This window comes from Petaurus breviceps, unplaced genomic scaffold (assembly GCF_028583685.1).
Source record: "Petaurus breviceps papuanus isolate PSGF00001 unplaced genomic scaffold, PetGlider_PUasm1.0 126, whole genome shotgun sequence".
In the NCBI taxonomy this organism is placed as follows: Eukaryota; Metazoa; Chordata; class Mammalia; order Diprotodontia; family Petauridae; genus Petaurus; species Petaurus breviceps.
In genome coordinates this window covers 38718882-38727591 of record NW_027185655.1, presented here as the reverse complement: position 1 = coordinate 38727591, position 8710 = coordinate 38718882, and the positions used below count along the sequence as shown (strand labels likewise).

The window sequence follows — 8710 nt, the reverse complement described above, 5'->3', positions numbered from 1 at the left end:
TCCTTTTATGCCATATATAGCTTGCTTTGTGTGTATTTGTTTTAATTTTGTCTCCCCCATTAGATTGGAAGTCCTTGAGGGCAGACACCCTTTTGCCTCTTTTTCTATCCCCAGCACTTAATACAGTACCTGGCATATAGTAGGCATTTAATAAGTGTTTATTGATTATTTATTGATTGGAAAAATATGTGACAGGAGACAGGAGAGGGACAAATCTCTTTTTTTTTTTTGCCTTTTGGAGGGTAATTTGAGGTTAAGTAACTTGCCCAAGGTTACACGGCTAATATTTTTGTGTGGGTGTTAAGTGTCTTAGGCTGGAACCGAACTCGGGTCCTCCTGACTCCAGGGCCAGCACTTTACTCACTGCGCCACCTAGCCGCCCCGAGGGACAAATCTCTTAAAGTGCAATCCTGAATTCTTTCCAGGAAAAAAAATACAATATCAAATATTAAGATCTTTTCAAAGATGGGAAATCACATATTAGTAGTTAAGTGCTGATAGTGATCATATATTGTTCAAACTTCTTGGCCTATGATTCAAGACCATATATGATTTTCCTCAATCTCTCTTTCTAGCACGATTATTAAGCAGCTGTGTGTTTCAGTGGATAGAGTGCTGGGCTCGGAGCCAAGAAGTGGTGTGTTCTAATTCTGCCCCAGATTCTTCCTAGCTGTGTGACACTAGGCTAATCACTCCACTCTGCCTGTCTTGGTTCCTTCAATGGCAAAAATAACAGCACTTTCTTCCCGGGGTTGTTGTGACTGTTAAATGAGATGATATTTATAAAATGTTTTGTAAAGTAATATATAAATGCTAACTATTATACACTATTCCAACTTATGTAGTCTATTCACTATACAAAACTAGCCTACTCACTTTTCCCTGATTTCACTATAGACTGCCCTGCCTAACTCTGTACACACCCTTTCCCTTGCCTAGAATAAACTCTCCCAACACCACCTCCCCTCGACTCATCTCTGTGTTTTGAAATTCTTTTCTTCCTTTAAGGCCTAGATCTGGTCCTACTTCCTACATGAATCGTTCCCTGATTCCTTTCAATGAGATTCCCTAGTTTGTTGACTACTGTGAGCAAATGACATTGTCAACATCAAATGTTGGCACTTCTTAGAGATCCCAATACCCTTTCTGAGTGGTAAAATTAAAATATTTTTCAAATATCAATGATCTCCTCTAGTAAAGTAAGGACAAATGAGAGAGAGTCTTAATAAATGAAAATTCTACACTTTTCATGCAGAATGTCACTTGGGGCCAATCCATTCATGACTTCAAAATGCTCTCAACAGGTGACAGGATGAGAAGATCTGAATAAGAGTCAAACTCTATCGCCCACCTGCTCAGCTGGATCTTAGAGAAAGAAAGAATGTGCTATAAGCCAGTCTGACATTTGAAATGTCCGGAATTTATTTTATTTTAACTTTCTCAGTTAATACCACAACAACATGTGTTTCTTTTCCTTTGGGGAGATGTCACTAAATAGTCTGTGTTTCTTTTAGTGCACTCAGCATTATGCTGAAGTGAAAGTCTGTCTATAAGCAGACTAAAAATGAAGGCTAATTTCTCCCTTCTTTTTAATAATGGGGCACATTATTAAACTAAATGACTTGTTGAAATCTATAGAAAATATTATCATGTAGTTTAACCCTTACATCCTACTTACAAACTATTCTTAAAACTGCTAACCAGTGGCAAAATGTCCCAAAATTTAAGATTAAGAGTTCATTTAGTTCAACCATATCAATTTTCAGGTAAGACAACTAAGGTCTAGTTAGAGAAGTTAAAGGATTTGTCAGAGATCACCCAACTCGGAAATAACAAAGTTTCAGGTTGGATCTTGAGACACATTCAAGTGTTTTCATTTGTTGTTGTTGCTGTTGCTGTTGTTTAATTTTTGTCATTATACTGCAAAACCTGTTTCTGTTCCATATCTTCCCTCTCTTTGTACAATCTTTTTGGTGAATGGCATCCAAAACTATAGAAGAAGGGAAGACTGTGGATTATTCTCAAACTGGAAAATTAATTATTAGATGAATGACAGCTTATTATACAATACTGCTTTGATTAAGCACTTTTAATTCCTCTTTCATATACTTTTTTGGAAGGGGGTGGATCGGGTAGAAATAAATGGGAATTGGTTCTTTGAGTCTTTAAGATTCCAAGGTTAATGAAGTTATTCAAATCTTCATGAATATAACTGTTTTGTTCCTTTAGAAGTCTTGAAAATATATTTCATGGTTAATATGAAAAGGATCAATGGATTTCCCAGATTTCCTGGACTAGAGTTCCTCCCATGGAATTGGGCATGTGTTCTCTGGCTTCAGCAGATCCTTAAAGTAACAAAATCACAGATCTAAACCAAAAAGGGAAAATGCACAAAACACTGGGCTAGGAATTATGGTTACACAGTCAAACCAGTACGATTCATGCACTTAAGGATATTAAGAATCTTACTTTCTACTTGAATTGGGGGAGAAAATAACAGATGGCATATGTGTAGATAAGTAATACAAGATAAGTCAAAGAAGAAGAGGGCATCAGTAACTGGGGGAAATAAGGATGTCTTCCATGAAAAGTTACTTGCAAGGAAATAAGAATTATGATGACTCCAGGGTTGCCCTCTTCTGCTTACCCCTATATTGCTTTTCCCTTTTCTACTCATGCAAGAAGTCAGAAAATATCTTTCTTTGGAACACTATAACTTCCTAGGATTCAGAAAATATCAGTGTATCTTCTTTCACATTCATGTAAGTACCAAGCCTGTCCTACTCTAAGCCCTATCATGTTCCCATCTCCAACTCCAGGTATTTGATTTTTGACAGAAGAGTTAATTTTAGATATATATTTTCCCCCATACATAACACTCATCTTCTTTCATTTCCCTTGTCCTTATTCTCTCTATTACAATACATTCTATTTCTCTAACCCCCTTTTAGACCATGCCTGACCCTAATCACGACTAATAAGCATAATTCATAATAGTAATGATACATCAATGTCTAAGAAAAGGAAAGCCATAAGATTAGAAGGGAAATTAAACATAATAAAGAACCACTGTCATAGACTTATGAGGTCCTTGAAAGTTGCTTTCAGAAGCTCCACAAAAGTCTGCACCTAATTTCTCATCCTTGTTTAATTAAACCTCTTATTCCCTAAGCACCAGTACTTAGATACTTAGATGAATCTGTGGCCTCATCTGCATAGTCCTGAACCCTTACACATTTCTATTCCTCTGTGATTCTTGTCCATATCTTTGCATAAAAATGTGGAAGATCCAACCATCACTGTGGAGAATATCTTCTCTTTCTTTTAATAACACAAGACTATCTATACAACATTCAAACTCTCCATCTATTGTCTCTTATTCTTCCTACAAGATCATTGCTCTAATTATCTGGAACAATCCACCAATAGAAATATAAAAGAGATAATTTTTAAAAATTGGAGAAGGATGAAAGATCTTGTTTGTGTTTTATCACTATGGTTAGAGAAATAACTCATGACCCAAGAGGGGGAAGAAATGATTAGGAAGAGAAACATAGATTAATACAGCTGAAATATGAAGAAAATTTATGAATTCACATCACTAAAAATTAGATGATTTACATAAGCAGAAAATCCTTCATAACAATATGCAAGGGTCTAACTCTCAACCATGCAATAACTTGAGGAGATCACAAAAAATAAAACATGATTTTGATATGAAACTAAAGAAGTTTTATGCAAACAAAATTGATGAAGATGGAATCAGAAAAGAAATGGTAGCATGAGAAAAGTATTTGCATCTAATTAATATCACCATTAAAAAGTTCAAGACTACATTTCTGTCATAGATTAAAGTTTATAATCAATTCACCACAAATGCCATAGAGTAATACATTATTGTAGTGTGTTTACTGTTCATTGATTATAAAAATTTAAGTATTCATCTTAGAATTATAAATTTAAATTATTTTCTCTAATTGTGAGTTTGCCACATATAAATTACAATCATTAAAGATCTCTTGATCAAAGGATATAGAATTATAGTATCCTAAATTTATTGTTAAATTTGAAGGGATTTTATAAAATATGTTATCCAACCCCCTCACTTTATAGATCAGGAAACTGAGGCACAAAGAATGATAGTTGCTGACCCTAGGTCACATAGGTAGGAACAAAGGGAGAATCTAAACCCAAGTCCTTTAATTCCAAAACTAGACTACTTTCTACAGGTTAAAAAAAAAACACAATATGTTCAGTTGCATGATAGTTGTGAAAATCAAACTAAGCATATAAACCAGAAAGATGCATACCCACTAAAAATGCTCCCCCATTATCATGGAAGATGTGTGGATGTTGGATGACATAGTGGATAGAACATTAACCTTGCCATCAATTAGAGCTGAGTTTAAGCAGTTACCAGCAGTGAGACCCTGGAAAGGTCAGTTAACCTCTCTCAACCTGTTTCCTCATCTCTACAATGGGGATAATTGTTATGAGAATCAAATAAAATAACACATAAGGCACATTTCAAATCTTAAAATAGTGCATAAATATTAGGTATTATTATGGTATAATTATTTTTTACTTACCAAAGTCCAGATAACGAATTTCCTGAAATGGTGAGATCTTCCAGAAGTTTTGGATAACATTGTAGTGCTACCTGTTTCAATCTCTGGAACTTTAGAAGCCTTATATGAGATAGACCCAATGATATATAAGAGATCAAACTACAATTCATGTGTGAAAGCCAAGTGGATGAAAAGTCACTCTTATCCAGATGGTTATATACAAATGAATCCTTTGAGTCAAAGAATCAGAGCAGTGCATACAAATACTCGCTACAGTCTGTGCTTAGGAATAGTGAATTGGGCCTAAAATGAATGAGAAAGTGAAGACTTCGGGCAGAACTGAATTTAGGAAATTGCACAATGTTTTTAATGAGACCAATCTGCTCCTTGGCTGAAGTCATCTTTTTAACCCAAATATTTTCCTAGTGATGCAATGTTGTTGCAAATATTAGAAGAGTGAAATCCTTAAAAAATCAAAGTTTTCACCAACCCATGGGATAATGAATGGTGGGAGAAGAGGGTATATTTTCATGGATGTCCCATTTACAACAAATGGCATTGAGGAGCATCATCCAGGCAACGTATGAAGAAGAGAAAAGGAAAGCCATGTAGAAAGTGTCAAGATTAACATAGCAAGCCTGTGTTCTTGAGGACCTAGAGGGCCTCAAGACTGCATGTAGCCTCAATACTGCAGGTTCTCCACCTTTGCCCTAGATCATACAAGGTTGGAAGAGCCAAAAACTTATAGATCCCCAGTCTTAGCACTGAAAACAGATGCACAAAAACACCTAAAGCTTGGGACAGTACCTCCTCCTCTTTGGAAGCAGAACCCCACTTTAGCATAAAGTTAAAAGTCAAGAAATATATTGTAAAATAAGCAAACAACAGAAAAAATTTCTGACCATAGAAGGTTACTATGGAGACAAGAAAGATCAAAACACACTCAGAAGACAACAAAGTCAAATTTCTACATCCAAAGTCTCCAAGAAATATGTAAGTTAGTCTCAGGGCAATGAAAAGCTCAAAAAGAATTTTAAAAATTAAGAGAGGTAGAGGAAAAAGTGGGGAAGAGAAATGAGAGTGGTGCAAAAAAAAATCATAAAGAAGAGTCAACAATTTGTCAAAGGAGGCACAAAAACACTAAAGAAAACAATACCTCAAAAAACAAAACTGGTCAAATGGTAAAAGAGGCACAAAAACCCACTAAAGAGAAGACTGCTTTGAAAAGCAGAATTAGACAAATGGAAGAATATATAAAAAATTGCTGAAGAGAAGAACTCCTTAAAAAGTTGAATGGTCCAAATGGAAAAAGGAGGTATAAAAGCTAGCTGAAGAAAACAATTCATTAAAAGTTAGAACTGGGCAAAGGGGAGCTAATGACATTATGAGACATCAAGAAACAATCAAAATCAAAATCAAAAGAATGAAAACATAGAAAAACATGTGAGATATCTCATTGGAAAAACAACTAACCTGCAAAATAGATCCAAGAGAGACAATTTAAGAATTATTGACTACCTGGTAATCATGATTTTTAAAAAGAGCCTAGACATTATCTTTCAAGATATTAGCAAGGAAAACTACCCTGATATTCTAGAATCAGAGGGTAAAATATAAATTGAAAGAATCTACCAATCTAATCACCTCCTGAAAGAGATCCCAAAATGAAAACTCCCAGGAATGTCATAACCAAATTACAGACCTCCTAGATCAAGCAATCGAAAAGAAACAATTCAAGCACCATTGAACCACAGTTAAAATAGTACAAGCTTTAGTGGCTTCCATATTAAAAGATTGAATGGATTGGAATATGATATTCTGGAGGTAAAAGGAGCTAGGATTACAACTAAGAATCATCTACCCAGTAAAACTGAGTATCATTCTTCAGTAGAAAAAGTGGATTGTGAACAGATAAGAAGTACAAAAACTAAACAGCATCTGCCCTCAGCAGCTTAGAGCCCTTTGAGTTCATGGGGAAGAGGAGTTGGAGAGATATAACATGTAATTTGAGAATCATAAAGTAAAAGGTATCATACAAATGGCTCTCCTGCCCAAACCAGATTAAGATGTAATTGATAAATATTAAAAAATAAAAGTATAATAAGACTTAGATAATGTTAACATATGATTTTCTGTCAATATATAGGATACAGAGGCTTTTATGTATGCCTTAGTGGTCCTCATTTCTACCTGAGTTTGACACCACTGATATGTAAAGCTTAAAGAGGAAGAAAGTAATAAGTGCTACTTGACCTGATTCCCTCCCCACCTCAAAAACATGATGAGTTCTGTAATGGAGGTTAAAAGGGAGTTGATTTCTTTTCATTTTTACCTGCTTAATAGTATTTTATTTTTTTCTAATTACATGCAAAGATAGTTTTCAACATTCACTTTTACAAGATTTTTATTTCCAATGCTTTTCTCCCTCCTTCCATCCCTTCTGCCCCAAAGATGGTATGCAATCTGATACAGGTTATCTATACAAACACACACACACACACACACACACACACAACCACTTTTAAATGCCACAGGGTAGGTGGCAATGCCTTAACCATATATGTGTTGTTAAGGCCACTAGGACCTCTTCCATCCTTATCAAGGAGAGTGCTGACCTTCTCTCTTTTCATGTAATGCAGGAAAAGGGAGTTTATTCCAGCCACGGAGAACATTTTTTACAAATATATACAGGTGGAAGATAGAATGGAAAGTTCTGAAAAAAAAAAGTTAGTTGTATAGCTTGTCTTGAACAAGTAGTATAGGAGAGTAGTGCAAAGTGAAACTGGGAAAGGAAAGATACTTGATGGTCATTTCAAGATTCTGATCTCTAAGAAGAGGAATGATGAGCTAAAATCTGAATTACAGCAATGATTGTCTGAGTGCAGAGAACAGCTATATGAAAATGTTCATAAGAAATAGTAAAAGAGCAGGAATGAAGATTAGAATTTGGAAGAGGAAAATTTTCACAGTAAACCCATAACCCTGTACAGAAAGAAGGGGATTTGATAGACCCTGAAAACCTGACAGTCAAATCCAGAACTCCCTCCATTAAAAGGAACAAACCTATTCAAGAGGTTTTGCAAGGAGCTTAAACTTTAGACAAATTTTATCTCCTTGGACTTAGCTACCTCTCTTTCCCCTGTTTTCTCACACGATTAAAAACAACTGGAAAATAGAGTCAGTAATGATATTCACTGGGTTTTGCTAGAAAATTTTGATGACAATTGAAATACTGGAGAAAATGTGAAATAACACTGATTCTGATGATTTAGTTTGTCTCCACAATTTATGTAGGTATACATGGATGTATGTATGGGTGTATATATTTTATAAATGGATGAGTATATACCTAAGTATCCTAAAAGACTTTTGGGATACCCCATATTGTGTAGACATCTGAAATCCAAAGTCAATCAAAGCATTAGAGAAAATATCAACATGAATTTAATTTGTCTTATTAGAAACTTGAGACAAGTGTTTCTTGAAACATCTTTGTGTCACTGTAGTTTAAAATGCTGGTTTATTTTATTAGTAAAATTTAATTATTAAAATATTAAATGTATTATTACACATAATTATTTTTAAATGTTAGCTTATTAAGTGTTGATAATAATTCATTAGACAAGTTGGTGGTACAGTGGATAGAGTCCCGGGTCTGAAGTCCAGATGACTCATCTTCATAAGTTCAAATATGGCCTTAGACACTTATTCTCCTGGTGACCCTAGACAAGTTACTTAACCATGTTTGCCTCAATTTCCTGACCTGGGAAATGAGTTGGAGAATAATATGGCAAGCCACTCCTGTATTTCTGCCAAGAAAATCCCAAACGGGCTCAGAAGGAGTCTGAAATGACGTAACAACAAAAATGATGAATTATTAGCAAGCACGGTTCTTAACTAGGTAATTTCTTTATTTTCTAGGAGAAAATGCCACTCAAATGGTTAGGGAAAGATGTAGACATTGCAAACTATAGACATTGGAGAAAGTCCAAAAGAACACATAAAACTGTATAAAGTATTAGAAAATAGAACTATGAAAACAAACTAAAACCAAGGTTCTTAACCTGCGTCAATGAAGAGATTTTTAGAGATTGGAAATTATTTTGAAAAAATACTTTGAGAATTGTATTTCGATGTAATTG

General features: G+C 34.8%; 1 non-coding gene across 1 annotated transcript; it reads right to left on the bottom strand.

The window, feature by feature from the left end:
* Positions 1–7077: 7077 nt before the first annotated feature.
* On the bottom strand, positions 7078–7205 carry LOC138171251 (U6atac minor spliceosomal RNA). The gene has a single exon (XR_011170840.1). It is a non-coding gene; the product is annotated as a U6atac minor spliceosomal RNA (small nuclear RNA).
* Positions 7206–8710: the final 1505 nt, after the last annotated feature.